This window comes from Crotalus tigris, unplaced genomic scaffold (genome assembly GCF_016545835.1).
Source record: "Crotalus tigris isolate CLP2741 ecotype Arizona unplaced genomic scaffold, ASM1654583v1 scf7180000023772.879304, whole genome shotgun sequence".
NCBI classification, from domain to species: domain Eukaryota; kingdom Metazoa; phylum Chordata; class Lepidosauria; order Squamata; family Viperidae; genus Crotalus; species Crotalus tigris.
Window position 1 is genome coordinate 34,806 of NW_024100175.1, and position 12,000 is coordinate 46,805.

General features: G+C 51.4%; 1 pseudogene; it reads left to right on the forward strand.

Moving 5' to 3' along the window:
- Window positions 1-2,640: 2,640 nt before the first annotated feature.
- On the forward strand, window positions 2,641-8,510 carry LOC120298188 (annotated as a pseudogene).
- Window positions 8,511-12,000: the final 3,490 nt, after the last annotated feature.

The window sequence follows — 12,000 nt, forward strand, 5'->3', positions numbered from 1 at the left end:
GGAAGCCGAGGGGATCAGGACCCCAAGGAGGGGGGCGCTGGGTGCGAATATTGCAGGAGCCTCTCCGGGCTTGTGAGGGGCTCAAACGGGCTCCGATCCTGGAGAAAGAGGCCCGGATGAAGCCAGGAGAACCTCCAGCTCCAGCAGCTTCCCAGCCACGGAAGAGGCTCTCCGGGGGAAGCAGGAATAGGGGGTCTCCCAGGGGTCCCCTCCCTCTGGCAGGGCTTGGGGAGATTGAGGAGGAGGGGGTCCTGCCCCTTCCCCTCCCTGGGATCTGCCCACCCTCCTCCCGAACCGGTTCTGGCTTCGGACCTAAACTAGCCCGGTTGGTCAATATGGAGGCAGGGGAGGCCTCAATCCGGGGAGGGGGAGGGGAGGAGAGAAGGGAGGGTCCTCTTGCAGAGGTAAGAAAAAGGCGGAAGAGGAAGGAAGGGAGGGAGGAACACCAGGTTTTTCTACCATTTAAATTTTATTCTTTTACAGTGAAGGGAAGGGATTCAGAGGAAGAGTAGTGGAGATGAAGCTGCTGTGGGTTCAAAGCCGGAAGAGATTTGGGCTTCTGGACTGACAGGCAGGCCCAGAGTCCCTGGGGTCAGTTTATAGGGAACGGACCGAAATGGAACGGAACAGACAGAATAGGGAATGGAATGAAACGGAACAGAACAGAACAAAATAAAATATGGAATAGAATGGAACAAAACAGAATAGAATAGAAAATGGAATGGAAAATGGAATAGAAAATGGAACAGAATAGAACAGAACAGAACAGAACAGAACAGAATAGAACAGAATAGAATAGAATAGAATAGAAAATGGAATGGAACGGAACAGAACAGAATGGAATAGAAAATGGAACGGAACAGAACAGAACAGAACATGGAATGGAATGGTTTTGTGGTCTACCTTGTCAAAGGTCTTACTGAAGTCTAAGTCTACCACGTCCACAGCATTTCACTGGTCTGCTACCACTTTATTAAAAAATTCAAACGCCTTAGCCAACATATCGACTATTTTTAGGCTAAAACGCTCCTGATCAAATTAATCATAAAAGGCATGAAGAACAATGAAAGCCCCAATCGCCCTGGTCACAGCCCTTTATTCCCTGAGGCTTTTCAGCTCATAATCCACATAAATCTCCGAGAGACTCTGAATACGAGGCTACGGAAAAGAATACAGCTTTATGGTTTGATCAAAGAACAGCCCGATGTCTCAATCTCTTGTCACACGCACAGCGAGACAGAGGGGGAAAAAGCACACACATTATCTTTTTTTTTTCACTTTTAAAGCTAAGGCACTTTCTCAGGCTAACAGGCTAAAAGATTCCTTTTTTTCGTTTGAATACGTGTTTTCTTTATCTGTCAGGTTAGCTCAGTTACAGCTTGTCACAGGCTACGCTTCGAGTACACAACTGCTGGCAAGCAGCCCAGAACTTTCTCCTTGGGCAGATATATTTACAGCGGAAGAATGATACATTGCAAGCTATAGCCAATACATTTAAAGTTAGAATAGAAGAGAAGAGAAGAGAAGAGAAGAGAAGAGAAGAGAAGAGAAGAGAAGAGAAGAGAAGAGAAGAGAAGAGAAGAGAGAAGAGAAGAGAAGAGACGGAGCTTGTGGTGCCCCACTGCTTACTTCTCTCCATGTGGATGTGGGGCCATTGGGGGCTACTCCTTGAGTTCGGCTTGTCAGCCACATACAGATCCATCCGGTGGGGATGTTGTTTATCCCACCTTTTCCTAGTTTAGCAAGGAGCAGGTTGTGGTCTACTTTGTCAAAAGCCTTACTGAAATCTAAGTATACTACGTCCACTGCGTTTCGCTGGTCTACTGATTCAGTCACCTGATCAAAGAATGAGATGAGATTGGCCTGGCATGATCCGTTTTCGACACACCCGTGCTGGCTCCCGGTTATAACTTTGTTTGCTTCTAGTTGTTCGCAGATCTCTTTTTTGATTATCTTTTCTAGGATCTTCCCAGATATTGAGGTTAAACTGATTGCTCTGCAGTTTCCTGGGTCTGTTTTTTTTTCCCCCTTTCTTGAAGATGGGAACCACATCAGCCCTTTTCCAATCCTCGGTTCTTCCCCGGTGCTCCAGGATTTGTGGAGGATGGGGTTCTGATATAACATCTGGTATCGGTTGCCTGAGCAGTTTGGGAGTCTTGTGTGTGTGTGTGTGTGCAGTTTTCCCCCCCCACATGGTCCACATCTGGGGGGGGGCTTCCTGCCCCCAAACTGAGCCGGGCGAACCCAAGAGGAGACCTCAAGCTCTGGCTCCATTTTGCTCTAGGCTCCCTCTGGGAACCGAAAGGGCATCTAGCCCACCCCTCCAGACACCCAGAGAAAAGGAGAGTCTGGCTGAGAATCATGAGGGGGGGCGCAATAGGAAGTCCGCCCTCCCCTCCGGAGCTGGCTGAAACGCCCCCCTAAAAGGCAGCTCCCCCCACCGGACTGAAGGGATTTTTCCCCCTCCCACTTTCTCCGCTTCTCTCTCTGCACCGAACTATCTCCTCTATCGGGCGAAGTCAAGGGAGGCTCTGCCTGGAGACCGATGACGCTGCGGAAGGGAGAATTCCCATTGGTCTCTCCGCTCTCCTGGGCCCTCCCAGGTCCGAAGTTCGAGGGAAACGCCCCCTCCCCCCCAATCCAGACCCCCCGATTCCGCCTCTGGGGCTGGGAGCCTCCGCGTCTCCGTCTCTCGTCTCTCTGGGGCGCTTGTGGGGCGGCGTCCATGGGCTCCGCTGGGCTCCCCCTGATGCTGCTGCTGCTGGCGGGGGCGCTGGCCCGGATCCCCGGAAGCGAAGGGGGGAAGGAGACCCCCGGTAAGGAGGGGGCTCGTCGAGGGAGGAGAGGGGCTGGGAGGGGCCGTCAGAGCCCCTGGGGGTGGGGGGAGAAAGGAGCTGGGACCCCAGAAGTGGAGGGAAAGGGTTCGAGGGCAAGAGAGACGGGAGACTGCGGGAGCGTCGATCTCCGCGTGGTCTCCGCCCCTGCCTCGCCTCATTTTCCCCCCAGCAGGGCGGAGAGGGAGCCCCCTCCCCTCTTCCCTTGTTGTGGCCGAGGTGGGGCGGGGGTCGCGGGAAGGCAGCCCAGGAGGGATAAGAGGCAGTTGGACTCCTCTATCGCCCCTCCCCCCCGTGGCTGGGTGGGAGGGGGACCTTGCGGACCCCGAATTAGCGCCTGAGCCCCAACGTTTCTTGCACCGAAAGAGGAAGGAGACGGGAAGAGAAAGCGAAAGAGGGAAACTGAGGCATTTTCAGAGCTGAATCCAGAGAAGCCACCAAAAGTATAAGAAAAAAAGACGCTTTTTGGCAAAAGTGTTTTTGCAACCTCAGTTTTTCTTCTGAATCATTTTTTTAAGGGGAGAGAAGAGTTGAGCTGGATTCCTTCTTGGGGGAGACTCTGAATTTGGGGAGGAGACCCAGAAGCCCCCACCCCATATTCCCCATTGCTGAACCGGGACTTGGAGGGGTGGGGAGAAGGATATTTGAGGGGGGGTCTGAATTGTTCTCCAAAATTGATTCCCCAAAACTATCCCTTTAGTGAAGGGGGCTGGAGCCCCTCCCTTTGAGGTGGTCTTGGGGGGCTGCAGGGTGACAGAAAAGAGGGCTGAACCCACAAATCACGCAAAGGCAGCCAGTAGGGGTGAAGTTGATGGGAAAGAAAATTTGGGGTTAACTAGGGAATTTGGGGGTTCTCTTCTCCCCAAGATCCCCAGACCCCCAAGCCATCTAGGTCAAACTTGAGCAGCCCCCCCTCAACAGAGTGGGGAGAGGGAAAGGACCTCCATCTCCTGCCTACAAGGGGTCCTTTCAGTAGCCCCAGGAAGACTCCCCATCCCTTTGCCCCCCCCCAATTCAGGGGACCCTGAGGGCCCAGATAAACCCCTGGGGGTCCTCAAGGCCCCTCAGAGAACCAGGGATCGGCTTTCAAAATGACCAAATGACCGCAAGGAATGTCCGTCCTTCCACCCTCCACCCTTCGGTCAGAACTGAAGAAGCTTCTGGGAGGAGAAGCGAAAAGTCTTCAAGGGAAGAACCAGGAAAGTCCAGCTGCCTTTTGGAGAAGCCCCTTGGGCCAAGCGAGACCAGGGGGAGGGAGGGTCTCAGGAGAGGCTCCCCACCCCACCCCGCTCCCCTTGGCCCTTCGGAAATCTCCAATGACCCAGCCTGGACTCCTCATGGGGGGGGGTCTTAAGGGAGCTTAAAGGGGCATCTAGTCCACCCCTCCAGGCACATAGAGAAAGGGGGATTGTGGTTCAGATTCATGGGAGGGGGTGAAAAAGGAAGTCCACAACCCCCCCTGGACACCCCTCTAAAGCTGCCGCCCCCAAGACTGACAATCTTCCCCTCCCTCGCCTTCTCCGCCTCTATTGGAGGGATATTGGGGGGGGTCTGAGTTGCTCCTCCAAACTCCCCCTTTCGTGAAGGGGGCTGGAGCCCCTCCCTTTGAGGTGGTCTTGGGGGCTGCAGGGGGAAGGGGGACAGAAAAGAGGCCTGGAAAAGCACCCAAAGGCAGCTTGTGGGGCTGAAGATGGGGCAGAGGGGGGAAAAGGGAAGGGCGGGGAGAGCCCAGGAGCATGGGTGTGGGTATCCTTATTGTGACCCCCCCTTCCCTTCTGCTCCCAAAAGGGAGAGGGAGAGAGAAGCTTGGATATTATTTTCCCTCCAGCCCAGAGGGGGGGGGTCTCTTCCCTCCCCCCATATTTCCTGCCGCTTGGGGGGGGGAGGAATCCAGCGTTCCCTGCAGACGGACGGAGGGCTGGACCGGCTGAACTTCTGCCTGCCTTTTTCCTCCCTGGGGAGATGGAGGGGGTCCCTCTTTCCCCCTCCCTCGTTTTCCTCCCCCCTCCAGACCCCCACCAAGGGGGAATCCCGCTGGGACCGACGGTTCCCCATCCCTCCTCCAGGGGGCGCCTTCCGGCAGTCCCTCGCAGCAGGTCTCCCGTCCCTCCGCCTTCCCGTCCCTCCGCCCCTCCTCTAGGAGCCGCTGGGAGCGATGGGCCCTGGAGTCCCTCCTGAGGGCTCTCTTCTTTCTGCTCCACCGCCCCCCCCCCCCCACAGCCCATTTCCTTCTCCAGCAGAAGTCCGAGTGCCATTTCCTCAACGGGACGCGGCGGGTGCGGTTCCTCTTCAGGAACTTCTACGACCGGCAGGAGATGGACTGCTACGACAGCGACCTCGGGAAATTCGTGGCCGTCACTCCGTTGGCGCAGCCCGATGTGGACCAGTGGAACAGCGATAAGCGCCTCCTGCAGCTTGCGAAGGCCCAAGTGGATGCCTTCTGCCGGAGCAACTACGAGGTTTTCCAGAGCAATTCCGTGATTGGCCGGAGAGGTGAGTGGGGGAGGGGGAGTTCCATGGGTGGGAGGAAATGCAGGGACCCCCCTTTTCATTTCCTTTCTTAGGACTCTCCCGGAGAAAGATTTGCCCCTTTTTTATTCTGTGCTCTCCGATCTACGACATTTACACATTGGTATTTATTCATATTTGTTGACACTCCCAATCCCTTCCCCTCCCTCAAAGGGGGGATCTGGATGGCAAAAGATATAACCCCTAAATAAAAATGTATGAAAAATGTTAAAAAATAAATTATCTTTAAAAAGTCTGAAATTCTACAGTGATGACAAAGAAACATGCCAAAGGGTAGAAATAGATTCCTCTCCTTCGCATCCCTCCCATCATCTTCCTTCTCTTCCCAGGGTCCAAAGTTTCCCCTGCCCAGAAAAACTTCTTTCCAGAAAATTATACCAAATATTATATTTTTCCAGGGAAGGGGAAGAATCCAGCCAGGTCTCTCTCTTGCCCAGTATATAGAGATATTTCAATAATAATCTATAACATATGCAATATAATATTTCAGTATAATATTTTTATTAAATAATATTTATTGATTTACTTATCAACTTTGAAAACCATCTCTCTCTCCCACAGAGGGACTTTGCATGGTGTACACATAAAATATAAAGCCACCAAAATAATCCATAGAATTTAATATTTAAAAGGCAGGAATGATTAAAATCCAGTGATAAAAGTTCATGGGGGGGGGCTTCAGGAGGCTGACCGGCCCCACGGCTGCCTCCTCCCCCTCTCTGCCCCCCCCAAGCAAAGCCCCAGAGCCCCTTTTCCCCCCCTTTCCGGAAGGCCAGGAGTGGGGGAGGGGCTCCCTTCACCTCTGGGGCCTTTGGGATTTCAGGATAAAAAGTGAACTTCCGAACATTTGGAAAAGGGAATTAGGGAAGGCTCTTTGCTTTGGAAATGACTTAAAACAAATAATATTTTCAGGACTGAAAAGGGATCCTGGCCTGAACTAACCCACTTGGTCTCCTGTTCTGGCCCCTCCTATGTCTCCCCCCCATGTCCCTTCTCCCCCTCCCCCTCCTCCCCTCCAGCCAAGCCCACCGTCTCCATCTCCCCCACCAAGCTGGACCCCACTTCCCCCCACACCATCCTCTTCTGCATCGTGAGGGGCTTCTACCCCGTGGAGATCGAGGTCCGGTGGCTGAAGAATGGGCGGCCGGAGGAGGAGGAGGGCATGGCCTTCGGGGAGGAGCTCCAGAATGGAGACTGGACCTACCAGCTCCAGGTGATGCTGGAGACCCAGCCCCAGCGGGGGGGACGTCTACACCTGCCAGGTGGAGCATGCCAGCCTGGAGGCCCCGATCACCGTCCAGTGGGGTGAGCCCCTCCCCTTCCTCCCCTCCTGCTCTGGGGACCCCCTCCTGCCCTGAGAAGGGGGAGACACCCTCCCTGTGGGGGGAGCTGGGATGGACCTTCCTGGGGGGGGGGGAAGTTGGCCCTGATCCTCCTGCTCAGGGGGGGCTCCTTCTCCTTCCCCAGAGCCCCGATCCTCCAACTCTGCCAAGAGCAAACTCTGGACGGGGATCGTGGCAGCCGTGATCGGGGTGATCTTCTTTGCCATGGGGCTCTCCCTCCACCTGAAGAGCAAGAAAGGTGAGTCTGGCGGCTGGATAAGAGATTGTGGGGAGGGGACCATCCAGGGGAGGCCTCTCAGCAAGCTTAGCAGATGGAAAGGAGGCCCCCTTGGAGATTTGCTTGGGAAATTCTGTTCTTTGAGAGTCTACTGTATAAGTGAGCATCCTGCAAACTATTATGGCTATCTTTTTTTTATTGAAAATTTTTATTTTCCATCTAAACATTGTAAAAATACAATACAATTTTAAAATAAGATAAATTCATAACCATTGGTGCAACCCGCCCATTCCCCCCAGGCTGCGTCCACCCTTTCTTAAAACATTCCCTACTTCCCTCCTCTTTCTCTCCTCCCCTCCTACTCTTTTCCCCTCCCCCTCTCCTCTCAATACCCTACTTCCTCTCTACACCTTTCTTCCTCTCATCCCTATCAAACCCATGAACGCAGCATAATGGGAGTGCCCGGGCCGCACTCCTATAAACAACCATTATCTATAGTACACTTACCCCCCCTCTTACCCTCCCTCCCACCCCCAGCTCCCTCCCTTCACTTCCCAGAGAAGAATACAGGGTTAATAATAACAAAATTTATAATAATAAAAAAAGAAAAAAAAAAGAAAAAAAGAAAAAAGAAAATATCATAATTAACCTTTAACTCCATAACCTATAAGACAATTCTCTATAATATTTGTTATAATATTCATTCATGAATGACTATTATGGGCTATCGATGGGGAGGGAGACACCCTGAGTGCTCCAGCCTATGAAGGGTCCTGATTGGGTCTTTTTCTCCTTCCAGCAATTCCCATCCAGCCTCCTGCAGGTGAGTTTCTCCTCAAGTTATAGATGTTTCTTTAACATTCCTTAATTGTTCCTTTTTGTAAAAAAAAATGTGCCTGAACAAAACGTCCTAGCTATGGATAGCACAAATTTTTGAAATTTTGGGCAGCTTTTCATTACAGAGACCTGAAAACAGTGCAATCAAAAACAAACACACACACATAAACACTAAAATCTGGCCCACAAAGTTTCCAGGTTTTGGGAAATTGCAAAGGAGAAGGGAAGTCTCCTTGTGACATTTCACACAATTTCTGGCAAAGAGACACCCAGCTTTGCTACCACTCCCCATCCTGGCCCCATCTTCTTTGTTCATATGAAACGTCTGGGGGGGGAGGCCTCCTTTCTTGATTAACCCCCCAGTTAAGTCAATTGGGGTGAATTCCATAAGCCTCTGGAGATGAATTTCTGGTCCTTTGCATCCTTTTCCTCTTTTCCAAAAAAAGGGGGTGACACTCCCTCACTTTGTTCCTACTCATCAACCACCCCCCTGCAATGTGGGCCTGTGTGGGGGGGTGGCTGAAAGAGAGGAATAATAAGCTATTTACACTGGTTTCACTTTATTTTCTAATTTTCTCCCCATCTCTTTTTTTCTACAGCACTCATGAATTAATCCTGCCATCCTTCCTGCTTCCTGGTGGGAAAAGAAGGGGCTTTTTTCCATTAGCTGATGAATTTCTGTCTCTTTTTGCAACCTCTGAAAAATGGAGGGTCAAGATTTTAGATTGGGGGGGGGAGGAGAATGGCAGCCTGGAGCTTTTCCTGCTGAGACCCCTCTGGCTTTCCTTTGAAGACCTCTCTTTCTTGTGAGGAGGCAGTGGAGACCATCTAGACTGATCCCTGGGACTCTGGGCCTGCCTGTCAGTCCAGACACCCAAATCTGTCCCGGCTTTAAATCCACAGCAGCTTCATCTTCATTACTTTTCTTCCGAATCCCTTCCCTTCGCTTTGCTATAAAAGAATAAACATTGTAGGAAAAATCCTGGAATTCTTCCTTCCTCCTCCTCTTTCCTCCCCCCCCCCGCAGGAGGGTCCTCCCTTCTCCTCTTCCCCTCCCCAGATTGACACCTCCCCCTGCCTCTGGATCAACCATCCCGACTACTTCAGGTCTGAAGTCAAAACTGGTTCTGGAGGAGGGTGGGAAGATCCAGGGAGGGGAAGGGGCAGGACTCCCCTCCTGCTCATAGGCCCCCTTGCTCTGCTTCCCCTGAAGCCTATTTTTGAGGACCAGAAGGTCAGCAGTCCTCCCAAAGCACACGTGGGGAGCCATTTGGGAGCACCTGAGGCTTCACAACTGGAGGGTCCTGCCCCATTTTGGCACCCAACACCTTCCTCCTCCTCCCTCTTTGGGACTCATTCTAATGGCATAGGGCAGGGGTAGGCAACCTTGGCTCTTTTATGACTCGTGGACCTCAACTCCCAGAATTCCTGAGCCAGCCACGCTGAGAGAAAAGGGAGATGTTTCCAAGCTGAGCCATGCTGGCTCAGGAATTCTGGGAGTTGAGGTCCATGAGTCATAAAAGAGCCAAGGTTGCCTACCCCTAGCCTAGGTTTATACTACAGGCCACCCAACCAGACAGAGGAAATAGATGAACTTTTTACTAGCTAAGGCATGGAGAAAGCACAGTAAAATAATCATGGGGGACTTTGACCACCCTGACATCAACTGGGACACATTTTTTGGCGCCTAGTGGGAGATCAAACAAGCTCCTGATGAAGCTAGCAGACAACTTTGTCCCCCTTAAAGTAGAGAAGGGAACTAGGGGGTCAGCCCCACTGGACTCAAATCTCCCTAAGAGTCCTAGGCTGCCTTAACAGAGGGACAGAATCAAGATCACCTGAAGTTTTAATAGCACTTTACAAGGCCTTGGTAAGGCCACATTTGGGACACTGCATCCAATTTTGGTCACCACGATGTAAAAAAGTTGTTGAGACTCTAGAAAGAGTGCAGAGAGGAGCAACAAAGATGATTAGGGAGGGGCAGAGGCTGAAACATAAGGAATGGTTGAGAAATTGGGTTTGTCTAGTCTCGAGAAAAGAAGGACTAGGGGTGACGTGATAGCTGATCAAAGTTGTTTGAGGGGCTGCCCCAAAGAAGAGGGGGCCAAGCGATTCTCCAAAGCCCCTGAAGGCAGGACGAGAAGCAAAGGATGGAAATTTATTAAGGAGAGATCTGGATTGAAGGAGCAATTTCCTAAGAGTGAGAACAATTAATCAGTGGAACTGCTTGCCTCCAGAAGTTGTGATGGCTTCATCACTGGAGGCTTTTAAGAAGAGACTGGACAGGCATTTGTCTGAAGTGGTGTAGAGTCTCCTCTGTGGGCAGGGGGCTGGACTAGAGGACCCCCAAGGTCCCTTGCAACTGTGTTATTCTGTTATTCTGTTATATTTTTGCACAGCAGATTCTGGATGCTTCCCATTTGGGGCGTCTCCTCTGGGCGTTGAAATCCAAGGTGGAGAAAGGCCAGGAGACTCCCCACCACTTTAATTCAAAGCCTTCGGGCCAAATCCTTCCTTAGAGTCTGATCCATTCGCTCCCTTTCTTTCCCTCCTTTTGCTGCCTAGGAACAATTGTCTCCTTCTGTTCCCCATAAGACCCCCCTAACTCTGCTTTACATTGGTTTTTTTTAATCCAGTATTCTTGCCATTCTTTGCGCCGGTTTGAAAGCATGCTTTTTAAAATGGGAATTAACTTATTTTATTATTTCACCCATTTTGATCAGTGTGCCACAAGGAGAACGTATTTTGGAAGATGAAATCAAACACTTTATATGACGGGTAAAGAAGCAGCAGCTCCTTCTTTGGAGTCATGTTATGGATACACTATTTCAGTGATGGTGAACCTTTTAGAGACGAGTGCCCAAAAACTGCCCCCCCACTCTGCCCCCCATCCCCCACCCATCTACCCACAGGACCACTCACCACCTCCAGGGCCTGCTGCAGATTGCCCAGGCAGCCCATCAGCGCTATGGCAGCCACACCCTCTGCCTGCACCCTGCAGCATCAAGTGCATGATGAGGTGTGAGGGCAGAGTCTTGTCTACGCTGCCTGGCTGCCATGTCCTTGGCTGCGCTGCTCCATGTGGGCCACACTCAAGGGCGACTGTCCTTCAGGGGGGCTGCTGGAGAGGAGGGGGTCGCGGGGGGAGGCAAGGCTGGGGCAACGGCACGTGTGCCCACAGTGAGGGCTCCGAGTGCCACCTCTGGCACCCGTGCCATAGGTTCACCACCACTGTGCTAGTTTCTCTCTTCAACAACTTTTGAAGAGAGCTTTTCAGATTAGCTAGAGAGGAAAGGCTCCCTGTCAGCAGGTGAAAATCCCTCCCTCAGCAGGGCTGATCTCAGAAACTCTGCAAGGCCAGTCCAGGCTAGTCCTGGGATGAAGCGGTCTGGAAATCCCAGGATGTCTCTCTCTCTCTCTCTCTCTCTCTCTCTCTCTCTCTCTGTCTCTCTCTCTGTCTGTCTCTCTCTGTCTGTCTCTGTCTCTCTCTCTCTTTCCTTCCCTCCCTCTTTCCCTCTTTCTCTCCCTCCCACTCTCTTATCTCTATCATCTCTCTCTACATCTCTCTCTATATTATCTCTCTATATCTTATCTTATCATCTTATCTCATCTATCTATCTATCTATCTATCTATCTATCTATCTATCTATCTATCTATCTATCTATCTATCTCTCCCTATCTGTATCTTCTCTATAATTTATCATCTCTCTCTCTCTCTCTCTCTCTCTCTCTCTCTCTCTCTCTCTCTCTCTCTCCCCCCCCCCCCTCCTTACTATCTATATCATCTAGCTATGAAATTTATGTAACCACCCATCTCAGAACAAGTGACTGGGTTGGATACACAAAGCTAAACACAGGTATACACGTGAAATTATTAAAAAAACATTAAAAACAATAAAAAAGTTTAAAAAGAAGAGTCAGTTTTTTCAGTGCCCTTGTAACTGAACAGCCATGAAATGAACCCTTGTTTAGTCCTCACCATCCCCAGCGCTTTCACTGGTGGGGAAAAGACCGGAGATCTCCTTTAAGCAGACAGACTAATGGTGGTTACCTGCTGTCAAGTTGGTGTCAACGTTTAACCCGCCCCCCCATGGACAGATTTTCCCTGGGGAGACCCCTCCCCCACTCCTCCAGGTCCTCCCTCAGCATCCCCCTCCCCCCACTGCAACAGAGCCCCTCCCTGCTTCTCCTCCTTTTCCTCTTTTTCCTTCCCTCTTTCCCGGCATCAGAGCCTCCCTT